We start from the raw sequence: 6,896 nt of genomic DNA on the forward strand, positions 1-6,896 counted from the left end.
TTATTGGCCTCACCAAGAACATCGGTACACTCAGAACATTCTGGCATGAAGTAACAAAGAAATTAGATGCAGATACAGTATATGTAGGGTAACAACATTTTCAGTAATATTAAGGGATTTGAGCTGAGGAAGAATTCAGCACATCTATTGTCTTAGATTGATATCATTAAAGCATATGTTTTAATCAAAGACAGGCATGGTCCACTGTCCTCTAAATTCTCACACAACTTTCTTCCCCATCAGCAATCAGAAACTATTGTTGCATTGCTCTTAAGTGAACTGTACTAATCTGCCATCTTTGTGCTTCACTTTAAAGCTGCAAGCCTGAGTGTACTTTCCTACAGAGGTGCTCGGAGTCCCCCTCCAATGATCTATTAAATACGTTATAGGCCTTTGGCTCTGGAGTCCATTTAGCTAGTAGTGCAGTGATGCCGAATGCATGTAAAATTCTGGGCAGTGCAGCATTCTGTCGTCTCTCACTTCATCTAATCCCCTGACTCTGACTTTCTTGGCCGTTGGTTCCTCACAGCCTGATATTGGGGCATTGCAGCATTAGCAAAGCCCTAGGCAAACAAACTATTGATAGGTGCTAGGAGGACAGAGAGGAATGGAATTATCCTGCAATAAACATTCTGACAATACAGTCATTGTATTCCAATGAGAGAAACAAATGTCTCATTTGGTTGCATCACCACATCAGAGGAAGGCCCTAAATATTGCCAAAGACTCCAGCCACCCTAGTTATAGACTGTTCTCTCTGCTACCGCGCGGCTAGTGGTACCAGAGCGCCAAGTCTATGTCCAAAAGGCTTCTTAACAGCTTCTACCCCCAAGCCATAAACTAATAAAATGGCTACCCGGACTATTTGCATTGACCCCCCGCCCCCCTCACCCCCATTTTTACGCTGCTGCTACTCTGTTATTATTACTATGCATGGTCATTTTACCTACATGTACATATTACCTCAATTACCTTGACTAACCTGTGCCCCCGCACATTGACTCTCTACCGGTACCCCTGTATATAGCCTCGTTACTGTTATTTTATTGTTACTCTTTAATTATTATTTTTATTGTTTTTTTTTTGTAAATACTTTCTTAACACTTATTTTTCTTAAAACTGCATTGTTGGTTAAGGGCTTGTAAGTAAGCATTTCACTGTTGTATTCAGTGGATGTGACAAATACAATTTTATTTGAGATATGTCCCAAAATGTCTCTGTTCGTTTTTTGTTAGCATTCTTGCCAGTCTAATGCTATGTTCCTCCATCAAGAGGCAGGTTGGTTGTGTGATAAAAGGGTCAGTACTAACCCCCAGCAAGGGGCCCGCCTCCACGGCTCGGTTGGCCTGTCAAACAACAAGAAATATTGAGCAGCAGGGGTTAGAGGTCAAAGGACCAGTGAGCTCAGAGGGTGTGAAGGGCAAGTAAATGCCTTTGGTTATAGATGTGGTAAAACACACACTGTGGCTGTAGTGTTTTTGTACACTGAAGTTGACCTGGAAAGCCAAGCAACTCTACAGCTTCATGATTGTCAAATGTGATTGCTTTTCATTGATTTACTACTACTACTAAACATTGACAGTTATTTGAAAATGATAAATGAGACCTACTGAGTAGTGTAATTTATTATTGGATGCTGGCCACACAACACCGTACAGGTCTCCTAACAATCTGTGCAGAACACCATATCTTCCTATGATCTTTGGGGGGTAAAGGTTTCGGAGCCGCACTGCATACTTCCTCTCCTCCTATCTCTTGTTTTTCATTAAGGTTCATTTCTGGAACAGCGTATCGCGTCGACACATCTGATCAGGAACAACAACAGTGCCACGGAGATCACAGAGAGCGCCATGCACATCTGACAAGGAATTGCACAACGGAGTCTCGTGAAATAAACGTATTGCTTTCAAGCATCTCTCTGCTGTGTTGAAACAGACTGATACTGGCATAAAAGGCCTGGATTCGGTCCATCAATGGTTACCATTTGTTTCTGTTTTTCTACCCTAATTTTGGATAAAATGTGTTCATCTTTTCTGATCTTAGCTTAAGGTATGATCTTCTAAAGGTCCAATATGATTGGATTCAACCTGGGTAGGGGCTAGTGTACATGTGACCTTGAATGTTATGCTTTTGAACGTTGACAGTTAACTAGAGAAAGTGGGAGGTAAGCGCTCGGGGAAAACAAAGCAAAGCTGTCTTTTCAGAAAGAGGAGAAGGCAAACAGTCAGAGGTTGTGTGTGGGTGTGTGTGGGTGAAACACAGTTCACACTGTGGATGGGCTGGGGATATTTATAAAGCCCACCAGGCATCACGTCAGGAGGTTAGGCTGAAAAATGTTGTTCCCAGATGGACTGTCTCAGGCGGATAATTTATTACTGAACTGCTTCCTCATAGGTTACGCAATGGTGCCACAGCTCCACTGAACTCTGCTGTCAGATCAGACTATCCTCTCCCTGCTGCCCTGCCAGCAGCCTGCCTTGATCAAGGTGAATCACAAGTGGGTCAAGGGGAAGAATCCTCATCTCAGTGCCCCAGGCATAAAAGGAGACCAGCTTAAAAAGCTTATGCACGCTCTCCAAAACACGCCATCCAAATCACAACTGAGTGAGACACCAGATGTGAACTTTTGTGTGGACTTTTCTTGCCATTTGTTACTATTAACAGGAACGTCTGCTGGAATAAAGAGGATGGTATAGTCAAACTGCACTTTCATTGCTGGCTTGGCTTGAAAAACCTCTCAATCCCTGGCAATGCAATATTCCATAAACATTGGCCTCTCTAGTCCAAGGCCTGAGAGCTAGTCATATGGTTTGGAGGCGGCCTTTGTGAACTACACCTGAACCCATCTAAATGGAAACAGCCCAAATACACAGAGTGCGTCATGATGAAAGCATTTCCCTAAAGAGAGGAGAGGATGTGGGTTATCAAGCAGTGCAGGAGAGAAGAATAGCTATTACCCAGAGGAGTGAGTCAGCATGCAGCTAAGATAGCTTTCTAGGCAGCAAAACCACTGTGGAAAAACACAATGATTATATTGGTGATAATCAACCCACTTTGATCACCTTGGTACAGAACCTGAGGTTCCTTCCTTCCAACATTTGGACAGTCCACGTTGGTGCACATTGCTGCAGCTACTGCTGCAAAGTAGTTAGGCTAGCATTCCCATATCCCCTTTAAATACAGAGAGGATAGGGTAGGATAATATAGCTGAGCAGCTATCAGGCAACATACAGGAAAATGGAATCCAAAAGTGGATATTAATTGTTCTCCAAAACCCTTGCACTAACAAATGAATGCACATGTATAAGCTCCTGCATTAAAGAACACCCACACAAAGGCTGAGAGCTTGCAATCTGTGGGTGGTCAAAACAGAGCAGCCATGTGCATCCTCCTACACATGATGGTCCACTGACCATGGAGTGGGACAATGAACACGTACACACACACACACACACACACACAGTCTGTGCCTCACATTGAAGCTGAAAAGATCAATTGTCTGCTCAACACCTCAGAGTTGAAAGGTCGGCTGTGGAGGCCGTAATTAGCCTTCAAAGGGACAAATTAATCTTTTTCCAACAACCTTTGGCATGTTTGAGTTGGGCCCTGGAAGAACTTATCGTGTTATCCTGAACATTCTGAATACAGGTTAGTCTGCACCACTAATGAGAAGCCATTCTAATTGGAGGACGCCTCCCACAGCTTGGCCAATGGGATTTGGTTTTTAGAGCACTTATTATTTCACATTAGAGACGATTTTTGTTCAAGCCATTTAATTTAGTGACAACATTCTATGCAATAATTTCAGTAATCATTATCCCAAGATGGCATAGCAGTCAGACGTCCTTTGTCCTTGTCTTGCCGTGTCCCGTATATATATATATATATTTACACCTTTCTTCTCATATCTTTTAGATATTTTCTTTTCCAAAAACTCAACTTCAAAACACTCTCCTGCAACCCTCCTCACCATTTAAAGAACTAACAAAAAAACAGTATTATTTACCTCAAATCTGAAATCCACAATTGAAGCTAGCCAGACGCTAACCACAAGCTAGCTAGCTGGCCAACGTTAGTATTCAGCTAACCACGGTTTGTGGTCATCAGCTATCCTTTAGTTCGAAAATCTATCGCCGGTTTTGTACAACGCGACTCAGACCAGAACATACCGGACCTATTTTTCACTCCATATCTCCGGATTTCAACCACAAGCTCTGGACATTTACACCTGGATCTCGCAGCTAGCTAGCCGCTATCCGTGTGACTACTGGCTTACGTCGATCCCGGAGCAAACATCTATTATTCCAGAGCTAGCCAGCTTAAGAGTTCCATCAGCCACTCCTGGGCTACAATCACCTATCCGGACCCGTTTTACTGCCAATGCGGAGCCCCACCGGGCCTTCACGACTGGACTACCGACGTTATCTGCCCGAGGGAGTTATCCAACTGGCCCCTCGGTCACGACGTTACCTGAACGCCCATCTGTGGCTCGCTAAACGTTAGCTGTCTTATCGGCTGCTATCTGAATAGGTCTATTCAGACAATTTTTCTTGGGTCACTATAACTATATATATTTTGGCAATTGGATTGATCCCTTCTACCACACGGAAACCCACTAATCTACTGACGGAAACGCACGAGGTGGCTAAAAACAGACCTCCATCCTATGCTAGCTTGCTACCGGCTAGCTGTCTGAATCGCCATGACCCCAACCAACCTCACTACTCACTGGACCCTTATGATCACTCGACTAAGCATGCCTTTCCTTAATGTCAATATGCCTTGTCCATTGCTGTTCTGGTTAGTGTTTATTGGCTTATTTCACTGTAGAGCCTCTAGCCCTGCTCACAATACCTTATCCAACCTTTCAGTTCCAACACCCACACATGCGATGACATCACCTGGTTTCAGTGATGTTTCTAGAGACAATATCTCTCTCATCATCACTCAATACCTAGGTTTACCTCCACTGTATTCACATCCTACCATACCTTTGTCTGTACATTATAACTTGAAGCTATTTTATCGCCCCCAGAAACGTCCTTTTACTCTCTGTTCTAGACGACCAATTCTCATAGTTTTTAGCAGTACCCTTATCCTACTCTTCCTCTGCTCCTCTGGTGATGTAGAGGTAAATCCAGGCCCTGCAGTGCCTAGCTCCACTCCTATTCCCCAGGAGCTCTTTTTTAATGACTTCTGTAACTGTAATTGCCTTGGTTTCATGCATGTTAACATTAGAAGCCTCCTCCCTAAGTTTGTTTTATTCACTGCTTTAGCACACTCTGCCAACCCGGATGTTTTAGCCATGTCTGAATCCTGGCTTAGGAAGACCACCAAAAATTGTGAAATTTTCATCCCTAACTACAACATTTTCAGACAAGATAGAACTGCCAAAGGGGGCGGTGTTGCAATCTACTGCAAAGACAGCCTGCAGAGTTCTGTCCTACTATCCAGGTCTGTAAGCAAACAATTTGAACTTCGACTTTTAAAAATCCACCTCTCTAAAAACAAGTCTCTCACCGTTGCCGCTTGCTATAGACCACCCTCTGCCCCCAGCTGTGCTCTGGACACCATATTTGAACTGATTAACCCCTATATAGCTCCAGAGCTCGTGCTGCTAGGCGACCTAAACTGGAAAATGCTTAACACCCCAGCCATCCTACAATCTAAGCTTGATGCCCTCAATCTCACACAAATGATCAATGAACCTACCAGGTACCTCCCCAAAGCCGTAAACACGGGCACCCTCATAGATATCATCCTAACCAAAATACACCTCTGCTGTTTTCAACCAAGATCTCAGCGATCACTGCCTCATTGCCTGCATCGGTAATGGGTCAGCGGTCAAATGACCTCCACTCATCACTGTCAAACACTCCCTGAAACACTTCAGCGAGCAGGCCTTTCTAATCGACCTGGCGGGGAAGGATATTGATCTCATCCCATCAGTAGAAAATGCTTGGTTATTATTCCTCACCATCTTAAATAAGCATGCCCCATTCAAGAAATTTAGAACCAGGAACAGATATAGCCCTTGGTTCTCCCCAGACATGACTGCCCTTAACCAACACAAAAACATCCTATGGCGTTCTGCATTAGCATCGAACAGCCCCCGTGATATGCAACTTTTCAGGGAAGCTGGAAACCAATATACACAGGCAGTTAGAAAAGCCAAGGCTAGCTTTTTCAAGCAGAAATTTGCTTCCTGCAACACTAACTCAAAAAAGTTCTGGGACACTGAAAAGTCCATGGAGAATAAGAACACCTCCTCCCAGCTGCCCACTGCACTGAAGTTAGGAAACACTGTCCCCACCGATAAATCCACTATTTCGACAATCTGGACCCTTTCTTTCTAAAATTATCTGCCGAAATTGTTGCCACCCCTATTACTAGCCTGTTCAACCTCTCTTTTGTGTCGTCTGAGATTTCCAAAGATTGGAAAGCAGCTGCGGTCATCCCCCTCTTCAAAGGGGGGGACACTGTTGACCCAGACTGCTACCGACCTATATCTATCCTACCCAGCATTTCAAAGGTCTTCGAAAGCAAAGACAACAAACAGATTACCGACCATTTCGAATCTCACCATACCCTCTCTGCTATGCAATCTGGTTTCAGAGCTGGTCATGGGTGCACCTCAGCCACGCTCAAGGTCCTAAACGATATCTTAACCGCCATCGATAAGAAACAATACTGTGCAGCCGTATTCATTGACCTGGCCAAGGCTTTCGACTCTGTCAATCACCACATCCTCGTCGGCAGACTCGACAGCCTTGGTTTCTCAAATGATTGCCTCGCCTGGTTCACCAACTACTTCTCTGATAGAGTTCAGTGTGTCAAATCGGAGGGTCTGCTGTCCGGGCCTCTAGCAGTCTCTATGGGAGTGCCACAGGGTTCAA

This window comes from Oncorhynchus mykiss, chromosome 17 (assembly GCF_057628025.1).
Source record: "Oncorhynchus mykiss isolate SJ-2025 chromosome 17, ASM5762802v1, whole genome shotgun sequence".
In the NCBI taxonomy this organism is placed as follows: Eukaryota; Metazoa; Chordata; class Actinopteri; order Salmoniformes; family Salmonidae; genus Oncorhynchus; species Oncorhynchus mykiss.